Genomic DNA, 12,728 nt, shown 5'->3' on the forward strand with positions numbered 1-12,728 from the left:
ATTACCATGTAAATCTGTTAAACAGAATTGGGTTACAGCTGTCATGATGATGAAGTGGTCTCTGTAGTGTTACATTGTATTGTTCTGTGGAGACAACTATCCCAGTTAGCTTCATAATTCCTCTTAAACTGGCAACTAAGCAATTTAGCAGCATTGTATTGCTGGGATTTAAATAAAGCATCTGTGATGAACATTATGTAGAAGCGGAAGATCAGAATGTACACGACTGCAAGGGGGCTCTCTCAGTAAACAGATGGAGCTCACATAAGGAAACTTAACGAGAGCTAATTAATGTGCAAACCCACAGATCTAATACTTTATGGGCTGTCGCCTGCCAGTATTCAAAATTCCAGCAGTTTCAATCATTGGATTGGGAAGTTCTCAGATCTACTTGTCTCGCTGATATATACAAACTGGTTGACAGCAACTGCACTGTATCAGTTTGTAAGGGTTTGTGGAGGCGTTTTTAGACCAAATAAAGATTTTTTTTTGAAATCTCCAAGATCTGTTGGTATCGTACATACAGCTTTGGGCAGGTTAGTTTGAGACACAATCCTGGTTCTTTTACTGGCTTCCAATTCAGTTTGCTCCACCTAACCCTCACACTTTTACCCTACTCCCACCCAGTGCTTAATTTGTAAATCGGGAGGTCCCGGAACACATAGTGAGCGCGAGGGGGGGGGGGGGGGGGGTTCCGGGGGGCTCTGAGGTACCGGAACACATGAGAAAAAAAAGTGACAAACACAATGTAGCCAGACAATGTAACTATAACCTGTGTTAAGGTGTCATCTTTAGCCTTGGCTACAATGCTTACTGCCGCTAAATGGGCCTTGGTTCGGGCATGTTCAAAAACCTTTTTTTCTGAGGGCTCTTCGTTGTTTTTTTTACGTCGGAGGACGTTACTGTACATTCCACCCACTCTCTTGCTAGTTTCATCCCTCCCTATGATTAATACTTCTAAGTCATCTTGAGTAAAGTCAGCCAAATTACTAAATAATAATAATAATAATAATAATAATAATAATAATAATAATAATAATAATTATTGAGATATACACCTCTCACAAAGACGGCCGGAGTGGGTGGCGTCAGACCAGAAACAGGAAAATAAACAGAGAGAGATGTGGAGTTTGGTGAAGCTGAGCGAATGCTTTCGCTCAGCATTTAATAAATAAACAGAACAGAAAGTAAACGGTGGTAACAAACAAAAACACAAGGACACGGCACATTCGCCAACACAAAAGAGATAAACAAAACGGACTATCACTAAACAAAACACGGTGAGCTTCTTTAACGATTATTATTTTATTATTTATTCTCATTACCTCCGTCTCCAATCCCGTTCACTCACCGAACACACCACCCGAGTATGTGAAAACATGCTGCTTTTATGCAGCTGTACCGAGACTCGACTGCAAATCAATCATTCAATTGGAGTCGTGGTACAACTGCACATGAATTAATAAAGTGCAATTCCCCGTGCTCACATATTACATTTTACTTGCACGTGAAGTGCTGTGCCATCCTCGTGCCTAAATACAAATATACATTTTAAACACTTGTGTTACACAGACCCGTTTATATCCCGTATACCAATGACTATACACCAACATTTAACACACCACACACAACATATAACAGAAAATACACACAGGGCGGGCACTTCGTCACATATACCCCCTCCTGTGCAAAGCACACATGGCCTCAATGGCCACCTCCCCCCTTAAAATCCCAAAAGTCTCACTCAAAGTCCTGGGCCAAGAACAGGGACTTTAAGGGGTTGATGGGCGGCAATGTTGCCAGTAGCCAGGCTGCTACTGGCCATGCTGTCAGCAGACAAGCTGACAGTGGGGCGAATCTCTCCTCCCGCTGTACCACTGGCAGCGGAAATGCTGCCAATGGTGCGGCTGTCAGCAGACGTGCTGACAGCTCCCAGACTGACTCCTTCAGCCGGGGCAAGTCCAGCAGCGGAAAAGCTGCTGGGGTTGGTGGTCTCCAGACCGCCTCCAAGATCTCCGGCAGCGAAACTGCTGCGGGGGAAGGTGGTCTCCTGACCTCTCCCCCCTTTATAGCCGACAGCTCCCTCGGGGGGGACTCCAGCCCCCGGAACTACTGCAGCGAAACTGCTGCGGGGGAAGGTGGTCTCCTGACCTCTCCCCCCTTTATAGCCGGCATCTCCCTCTACAGGGACTCCAGCCCCCAGAACTCCTGCAGTGAAATTGCTGCGGGGAAGGGTGGTCTCCTGACCTCTCCCCCCTTTTTCCTAGCCGGCAGCTCCCTCTGGTGGGGCTCCGGCCACACTGACCCCTGCGGCCAAGCAGAGCTGACTGCAACCCCTGGCGAAGCAGTTCCAGCGACCCCAGGCAATGCGGAGCGGCTGGCAACCCCAGGCGATGCAGAGCGACAGGCGACCCCAGGCGATGCAGAGCGACAGGCGACCCCAGGCGATGCAGAGCGACAGGCAACCCCAGGCGATGCAGAGCGACAGGCAACCCCAGGCGATGCAGAGCGACAGGCAACCCCAGGCGATGCAGAGCGACAGGCAACCCCAGGCGATGCGGAGCGACAGGCAGCCCCAGGCGATGCGGAGTGACAGGCAGCCCCAGGTGATGCGAGGCAGGCATCCTTGGGCGAAGCGAGGCAGGCATCCTTGGGCGAAGCGAGGCAGGGAGTCAGGACAAGCTGGTGTGCAGGTGTTGGCCCTCTTTTCGGCCACAGCGGCCGGGCGGTTCTTCCCCATGCTTTCCTCAGCAGCCTATGCAAAGGCTGCTGAGGACTGCCAGCACCTAGTCCTGGTCCTTTTGGTGAAGGGAGAGGCAGCTCCTGCTCCTCTCCCCCTGATGGTGGGGGAAGTGATACCAGCAGGCATTCATCCTCTGCTGGTGGAAAGGGATCCAGCAGGTATTCACCCTTTGCTGGTGGACGGGAACCCAGCAGGCAATCACCGTCTGCTGGTGGACAGGGACCCAGCAGGCATTCACCCTCTGCTGTTGGACGAGGACCCAGCAGGCATTCACCCTCTGCTGGTGGACAGGGACCCAGCAGGCATTCACCCTCTGCTGGTGGACGTGGCGGAGGCAGAGGCAGCTCCTGCTGCTCTGCTCCTGCCGGTGGAGGAGGCGGAGGCGTATAGTCTCCTGGTGGCGGAGGTGGGAGCAGCGTGTAGTCTACCCTTGTTACAGGGGACTGGTGCGGCTCTCCCTCACTTGCAGGGGACTGGTGCGGCTCTCCCTCCTGTTCTGGAGACAGTGGTGGGACCTCTCCCTCTGGCACTGGAGACAGCAGCAACGGCTCCTCTCCCTCTGGCGCTGGAGGCAAAACCAGCAGGCATTCTTCCTCTGCTGGTGGAGACTTGGGCGATGGATTGGGCAAACAGCGTTTTGCTATGTGCTGAATAAATACCACGGATTAGTTGCACAAGTACCACTCATTTGAGCCTCTCTTTTTTCTTGTTGTAAAAAACAATGGGTGACTCCAAATGTATAGAAAAAAACACATAAGAAATGCAATTGACTACTTTTTTTTAAAGATTAAATTAAATTAAATTAAATTAGATTAGATTGATACTGATGGCTAAACAATGCTAATGGTTCAAACTGTTATGTTATCTCCAGTATTCCAAATATATATATATATATATTTTTTGTCAAACTATATTTCATTTAATGTTTATGAACCAAGTCAACCAAAATATAGATTCTCCCTAGCTTTTGTGATGTGCAGTTCGTGAACGACTCGTTCTTTCCGGTTCAAGTAAACCTACGTAAACAATCTTAATGCGGTCTACATTGATTGGTTTTGTGTCATTGAATCAGTGAATCAAATGAAAGAAATGAATCGATTCACCAAACTGAACTGAATCAAATGAAAATAGTCACTAAAAAGAATCGAACTGCCCATCACTAGTCCTCCCCGACCCCGACCCCCTCTCCCGCCGAGTCTGACTCACTAGTGGCCTTTTAGCTAGTGGAGGACGTGCCAGTGGTGATGCTGAACTGGCGGGATTAGCAGCGCAGACAGCGCTGCTAGCTAAGGCATCGCCATCAGGAGCAGTTTCCCCCTCATTTTTGATTTGGCTTTCCTTTCCCACGACACGTTTCAAATTCAGTAGCGAAGATTAGGCTACGAGACGTGATTACGTAGGGACCTCTCGCTAGCTGACCACCACTGTTTCAAGATCAGTTACTTACCTCGCCGGCCCGCCCCATAACCTCTATGTACAAATAAGAGAGCAGGTCTGGAATCGGTGTGGCAGGATAGGATGCGCTTTTACGGGGGGCGGGAGAAATAACGAGGAGGCAGAGGCAACTTTAACTCTGATCGCTTTTATTAGAATGTTTACAGTGCAAACAGTGGAAAAAATAATAAGTCATGCCACGAGAGGTACCGGATCCGGACAAATTAGGTGCCGTAACAAAAAAAGTAAAATCTGAGAGGTGCCGGATCCTGTTCCGGCAGGATCCGGCTCAAATTAAGCACTGCTCCCACCCTTACCTACTCCTGTGTTCTCTGCATGCAGTGCAGTGCGAGGAGGAGATAAGCTTGCCAGAGGTGCAGCACAGTTTAAGATAGGTGATCATTACAAGTTTCAAGGTTGAAGTTTTATGACAAATTAGTAAAGAAAGTTTGTTTGTTGTCTGGTTCGTGGCAATTTACTTTTCAACACAATTCCCTGTTTTGATATTTGTATATCAGTGTGTACGAGATCAGTTTTCACAATAGGCTAACACAATCAGGCTAGAGTCACTGCTATCCTTTAAATCAGGGAGCAGAGTTCGCTTCACCCCTGTATGAACTAATTCTAACCACACGGGTAGTTTCAAACCAAATTACTTCAGGAGTAGAAACACAGTGAAGGTATTGTTATTGCAAACTCTTTTCCCTTACATCCTACATAAACATCTGCTCCACACTATTTGGTCTTAGAGTTTGTGAATGCTTCCCAGTGTTTACTGAACCGTGGATGAAAGTTTAGACAAGAGTTAAGATGAGAAAGCAGGAAAGAAATATCTTCAAGGAGAGATATAGCTGTGAAAAGAACACTGTTCAAATATCTAATACTCGTTTACCATAACGTCAGCATCTTTTATATATTTGAGACCTACTATGCGAGTAATTAATATTAGCTAAGATTAAATGGAATTATTTTGTAAGCTCTAGGCACTGTGCTTTGCAGACAGTACTAACACAGGCTATATTAAGCTCTGAAGCAGTAGCCTGTTGATATGGTGACCATTATTTGAAATAGCCATTAGAAAACAGCTTTAATATATTCTGAAATGTGATTAAAAACAAGCTCTAATTAGTTCTTCAATCTTTTGTGTGGTGTAGGATTTTAACTGCAGTATTTTCTGTCTTCAATGTACAACTTGCAGTCTCCAAAACCCCATGGTTTCTGTGAGTTTTCATTTGGGGAAAAAAAGCCTTTAGTTAAATGAAGAACTAAACCATCAGAGTATGTGTCTTTCTTAGATAAGAAATAGATAAGCATGTTTTAGAAGCTGCTGGGATTAAAATATGTATAATTGATTGCTAAACTGGTTTTTAATGTTACTGCTCCACCCCGCTGAGATATATTTTACAAAAAGGAATTTTGCACAAAACTGCCTGTAATGGAAGATGCTGTGGAGTTTTGTCTTGCATATTGTCTTCTTGGTTAGAGCGAATAATGCTGTGCAGTTATGAATTCATGCCTACACCATCTTCTGGACATTTACTGCAGCAGTGTGGCGTAGTGGTTAGGGCTCTGGACTCTTGACCGGAGGGTTGTGGGTTCAATCCCTGGTAGGGGACACTGCTGCTGTACCCTTGAGCAAGGTACTTTACCTAAAATTGCGCCAGTAAAAACCCAACTGTATAAATGGGTAATTGTATGTAAAAATAATGTGATATCTTGTAACAATTGTAAGTTGCCCTCGATAAGGGTGTCTGCTAAGAAATAAATAATAATAATAATACTGCATAACCGCTCATTGAAGTAAATTAATAATACCTGTGTGATAACATCCGTATTTTCTTATAAAATAAAAAAAGCACCTTCTAAAGTATGATCCATGTTCTGGAGATCCACCACGCATGACAAGAGATTTAAAATATATAGATAGATTACAAAGATTGTGGAGGGGGCAATGTTATTTGGCACATGTAAGAAGAAACACAGGCTTCTTCAGAAAACATCTGAATTCGAATGAGAAAATAATCTTCCAAGGAGATCATCTTATTTAAATCTTCACATCAAGCTGTCGGGTTACTAAACAGATTATACAGTCAACGGCAATTGTCAAAGTCGGCAGACATCTTTTCATTCAAAGAAACTCAAATACCTTTGAAAAGAACAGCACACTTAATGAGTTTCCATTACCAACATGTCCTTTTCAGTTAACGCTTTGCATATTTTGTTTAAAATATATATATTTTTAATCTAAATTTTTCCACTCTTTTGATTAATAAAAACAAGGTTATTTACTGGATCAAGTTTACGAAAATCAAATCTCAAGCAGTGTGCAGTGAACCCCATTGTATATTGCCGTTACCCTTTTAAGAGTTGCTTAACTGTATGCCTCTGGTATATTACTGTTGCCCCTTTAAGTGACCACAAAGTTGTCAGGTAATGGGTAAGTACCAATGAGACCAGAACTGACTAAATCAGATGCTTGCACCTTTGCATACTGGAGAATGCTGTGTGACAGTGAGCTTGCTGGAAAAGTGAGGCTTTAACCCAAAAGACCCTCCCTATATAAAAAAATAATGCTATGTAATCACCCAAAACCTTTCCTAAAATTTATAGTGTTTTTGGACAATACTATAATATGTTTATAAGGGAATGCAAGTCTCTTTGGTGTATTTGTCTTTAAAACTGTATCGGCAGTATTTAGATTCGCAACCATTGAGATCAAGTAAATAATGACCACTAATGTGTAGCTGTAGCTTTAATGTGGAAGTGGCTGGCAAGCAGTATATGGTAATGGCTGTGTTGTGGGACGCCAAAAAACAATAACCTCCTAGCTCACTGAACATGTGAAGTCAACAGACAATTCAAGTCCTCTGTAGTCTCTGTGATGTGAAGGTAAACTACTTGATGTCTGTCATCTCGACTTTAGATAACAGATCTCCACATGCATTCAATAAAATCTCACCTCAGATCTGAGCCCAAGAATAGAAAGCACCCTACTAGCCAAGATCAGAAATGCTGTGACAACATTCATTGCCTTCTTACTGTGAATGCAAGAAGGCAGGAGGCTTCTGACACTCTCTTAACACTGCAGAACGCATGCAAGTGGAACCAGACAAAAAACACCTTTTTCCACTGAAAAAAACTTTTATTACTTCAAGGATGCAGCATCTCTTGGACTACCGCAAGAAGCACTGTGCTCGTTCCAGTGTAACAAATTATCTCAAAACCGTTTCCCCAGCACAAAGGTGTTTCTGTCCCCCTTTAAATTTTTATTTACATTTTTTTGCATTTCAAAAACTGGCTTTAAAAAGCAGGTGATAAAGACTTCAGGGCAGCTGCATATGCAATCCTTACCTGCCATGGCTTGCTCTCATGTAATAAATACACAGTGCCTTTCATTATCACAAATGCACCAAATTCAATCCTGTTACTTAGCTGGGTGGCAGGTCAGACTAAATTCCAATGAACACAAATATAGTGCAGCCTTTTCTGTTATAAAAGTGGATTACAAACCATAATAGAAACATCATAAAAAGGTATACTTAAAAACACGTACATTGTTGTTTTCACTGGTTTTATCTAATGTGAAAACACAACCATGATAATTGCCCTACCAAAATGTGCATATGCATTTGGAGAAAGCAAAAAGCTTCAGAGAATAAATCAAGTACAATTTGTTATTTTGACATTATTGCAGGAATACTCTCAGCATGTCATACATTCTCAATCAAGCCATTTGTTGGTTTAATCTTCTACCAAAAGCAATTTCTCTTAAAAGATCTTTACCGTGTTGAATGTTAAATGTCTGACAGAAGTCATTGAGTCTTTACAGAGCAGTCATCTGTTGTTTTCAATTATCCATGATCTGGAAACCAGCATGTAACCCTTTGCTGCCGATTCCCATGAATCCACATCTTAAACTAGAAAGTAGTCATTTCCCCTATAGTTCCAAGATGGATAGATGAATATAGGTTAGATAAACAAATTATTTTAAACTACTTTAAAATAACATTTTATTCACTTCACACTTTACTGTATCACTCAATGGGGGTATACTACAATAAAAAATAAATTATTAACAAGCAATCTGCCAATTGTGCCTAATTATTTTATGATGTGGAATATTGTCCACAGGAAGCAAAATTGTGACTAATTTGACAATGTCAAAGCTGTATAAGAACACACAAGAGGCAAGGGAGTTAGCCCCCAGCCTCCCAATCTCCCCCAACCTCCTCCCCTCCAGTCCCCAAACCTGTTTGAATTTCCCCAGATGCTTTATATTAATGTTTTAATATATAATATACACTGCCTTGTTTAATAATACCAGCCCATACCAAGCCAAAATACTAAATGTTTTTTAAAAGGAGGTGCAGACCATTGTTTCACTCCTGACACACTTATGTGCCATTATCGAAACACAATTCAATTTAATTTTCAGCCCCAGAGTATTAGTATTTCATTTCTTTCATGTCTGAGGGAAGGAAGGCCATTCTTCCAGCATTCTCTGTAATTATAGTTGACACTGGGGAATGCCCTTGAGATCTGAAGGCCCTGCAAAAGACAGGGGAAATGAGTATATTATTTCAGATCACCGCTTGAGCAAAGAGACAGTCTTACTCAGACTTGTATTAAAAATGAATTATACAGGGTAGGGCCATCTACCATTATTTGCTTGGCTAACACAGAATTCATATGCCTCTTATATTTTGTGAGACATGTACACAATCGGAGAATACAAATTTTACAATAGCATTAGCATCAGATAAAGTTGTTTTTTATCTTGTAGCCATGAATTCTGATCGTGTATCAGTTGAAGTATTGTTCCTCTTTCTGCCTATTCCCTACTTAAAAATGAAGGACTTGATACAATTGTAAAGATAATATGTTTTGTATATTTAGAAACAATCACAATAACTGCAGCCTTGGTTTTATTTCCCACCCCCTGCTCTGGAATGGAAGAATGAAAAAACACAGAAGCGATGTATTGTTTTTTGTTCCCTTTAGTCGTAAACTGCAATACACATGTCTCACCATTCAGGCTGTCCAAGGCTGTTGGCATATAAAAGAATACGTTTGACAGTACTTCCAGTATGTTTTTGTCAGCATATGCGTTGTGATTTAAAACTGGATTAAACAAACTTTAGTTTACTTGCATTATGTTTCATGCCTTTCCTTGATCAAAGCAAATTCAATTTTGGTTTCTTTGCCTCACAAGTCGTACAAGCCAATTCAGTCCATAACAACAGCAGCTGTAGGAACAACAGTCACATATTTTAATACCAAAGGTAACATGGGTAGTCTAAGATCTAATCAGCGTTTGTAAAATCAGCTAAATATATAATAAATGGTGTTACATTTCACCAGATGTGCTTTGTGGATAAAAACAATGGTGCCCTTCATTTAAAATGAATAGATTAGAATAAAGAAAGTAGACTATCTTTTTATTTTGTAATGCCTCAATGATAATCAAGTAGAATGGTACTTTGAGTTTCAAAATACAGAACTATATAGTAGTTTGTGAAGACTGTAAACACAAGTGTATAAAATCATTCTGCAGAGAACTCATTTAAAGTTAAAGCTTTGTGAATAGGTCTCTTGGATAATCTGAGGGTTTATTACGATTGAATATTTGTGAAGTGATGGATAAGTTTAAATTGTTCACCGACAAAAGACGTTGAATCATAAAATGTATTTAAACAGCTCACTGAAACTGTCTGATACTCTCTACACCCTGATTCTCTGAGAGCTGTTTCACCAGTCATTTATATGACAATGTTTAATTGTTCTTTCTGAAGAGTCTTTAAAGCTGCATGTCAATATTGTCCCTCCTTTGTATGATCACATGCACCGTGTATAGTAATAAACATTTCAAAAAGTATGCAAATTAGGATGTGCGACCCACAATAAACCCACAGTAGGGAATCAATGTTTTTCCCTAGAACGCATGTTAACGTTAGACACTAATTATTAAAACCACTGATAATATGAATAATCTGCACAATCACTAAAACCATTTATTTCTAATACCTATAATGGTAGCCTTCATGCATCACATTAACTGTGAGTCACGGGATTCTTTAAGAAACTGAATTACTCTTCACTATACTACCTAAAGCAGAGAATGACTAGCTTTGTAATCAATATGCACCAGAAACACAGGGCAAAAGCCATGCACCATAGGATAAAACCATACAAGTCTACCTGATGCAAGAGTATTCAACGGAGCCCCTGTCTATTGCTGGCAGAAGCTGATCTACACTGTTCTTCAATTCTTGGGTGTTGGATCCCTGAGTGGCTAACCTGATAAAGCCACAGCTATGTGGTGTGCAAGCTGAGCCAAGATGGGAAGGCAAATACAACTTGGAGTGAACCACCTCCTGTGCTACAGCGGCCCCTACTGGCCAAGCACCCAGCAAGCAAGAGCTGACACCTGCAGTACTGACCTTTGTCCTCCAGGGGCAGGTAGAAATCCTCTGTCAACCTCCTGGATGTAAAGAGGTGATTGACTTGGCGGAGAAATCAGAGAACCCTACCTGAATTTCAGGTCTTCTGAGCTGCAGTGGGAAGCAGCTATTAAGGGAACATAATTATACATTCTAAATAGGTAAGAGTCCTTGGGTGTCCATGTACATAAGTTGCAGAATTCCCCCCTATTGAGTTACCATCATCACCTATTATAGCACCACTCTTAAACAAGTTTTCTATAGTGGAAATAAAGCATAGGTAAGCATTGTAAAGCCCAGAGAGGTAGGGTAAAGCATATACAAAAATATATTAAATGCATAGTCTAACTATAGGAAAAGCATGAGCACTAAAAAATCTTCCATGCTATAGTTTCTCATTCAAGTACTAACCAGGCGCAAACCTTGCTTCTAAGAACTGATGAGATACTAATTCAATACAGTACAGTTTAACTTCAGGCAGTGACATAAGCCACCCAACTGCAATCCTATAAAATGACAAAAAAGAAGACCTCATGTCGGCCAATATTGGAGCTGAGCACAATACATTTCCAAGTATAATAAAATTGTCAAACTATTTATTTATTCTGCAGTCAGGCAGGCACACCACATATAATTCCTGTGCACTGTTCTATTACTTTGACTTGTAATGCTTTTTTATTCCATTAATCACAGAACGTGCATTCTCCATTACATTGAATAAACCTTCCTGGAGCACAAATAGTGATCACATTATTACGGTCTCAAACACTACCAAGAGTCACATAATAAAAACAGAGCTATTTACATGTAAATTTATAATACACTTTTTATTTTCTATGCTGTCATTTGTATTCAGATTTTGTATTGGTGTTAATCCCGTCTCTTGCTTTGAATACAAAGGACAGGGAGTAAAGGTAGCACAAAGCACGGACAAGATTTGTCATTCTATAAATCAGGAACGACAATGAATTCATTTAACAGAGTGACATGATTAGACCAATGAAAATGTGGATATATATGCGAAACAATTAACGATTACTCACACTTGTGGACTTTGATCGATTTAAAAAAAAATGAATCGATTAATCTTGTCTACCCTAACAGGGTATCAAAAAACGGTGCGCAAAAAAGAAATCTTGAAAAATGGCTGGAGGGTACTATTAAAGACCTTGGCAGCTGGAAGGTATACCCAATATTCACAACATCTCAGAATGAAGAAAAAAAAGAAAAAGACTGCAACCTGCAACAGTTGCTCATCGGTGCTTTCCATTCACGGCAGTACTACAAGTTCATTGTACCATCTTAGTCGCAAGGTGTTATTTTATTTTATTTTTTTAATTATTATTCATTGTATTTCTTTCAAACAGTATCAGAAAACGTACGGCTATATCGTAAAGTCAGAGCGGCCAAAAAGCCCACTAGTGGGGAAGCTCTGATCTCATATATATATATATATATATATATATATATATATATATATATATATATATATATATATGCTGTATATGCACTAAGTCTGGTATATAACTTTTGGCTCAGTTGCATTTGCTGTGGATTCAGTATGGATCTGGCTCTGCTCCAATCCCTATAAATGCCAAATGATGTTGTGAGATACGCTTTGTTTCTCTCGTAAGTGCCAACATATGAAAACTGGTTGGGTTTAATTATCTTAATTTAGTCACTGTTTTTGTTCATTCCCTCTCTTCTCATTCAGCTCAATAAGCCCTTTGGTATTTGAGATCAGTATTAAAGTAATATAGTTATTCTGGAGCCTTCTTTAGAGTTTTTCACACCGCTATATACTGTATTATTCTAGCAGTAATACACTGGAAAATATACAATAGCGGTTTACCTGGCTTCTTTAGTAGCAAAGTTCACATGGGATGGGGGCTTCAACGGGAGAGAGGGCTTCTGGTATTGGTCCTCAGATAAGAAAAGTTTGAGAACAAGAAAAGGGCATGCTGGGGAAACAGGTACGATATGTTGAACAGAGAAAGACAGTATTAGAATTGGCATCATAAATCACAGCAGAAATAAATGTACTGGAAAAATCCGACAGGAAAGAAGTGTGGAGCCCTAGGGAGTCATGATCACGAGTAGAGAGCCTGCGA

Source organism: Acipenser ruthenus, chromosome 25 (assembly GCF_902713425.1).
Source record: "Acipenser ruthenus chromosome 25, fAciRut3.2 maternal haplotype, whole genome shotgun sequence".
Lineage (NCBI taxonomy): Eukaryota > Metazoa > Chordata > Actinopteri > Acipenseriformes > Acipenseridae > Acipenser > Acipenser ruthenus.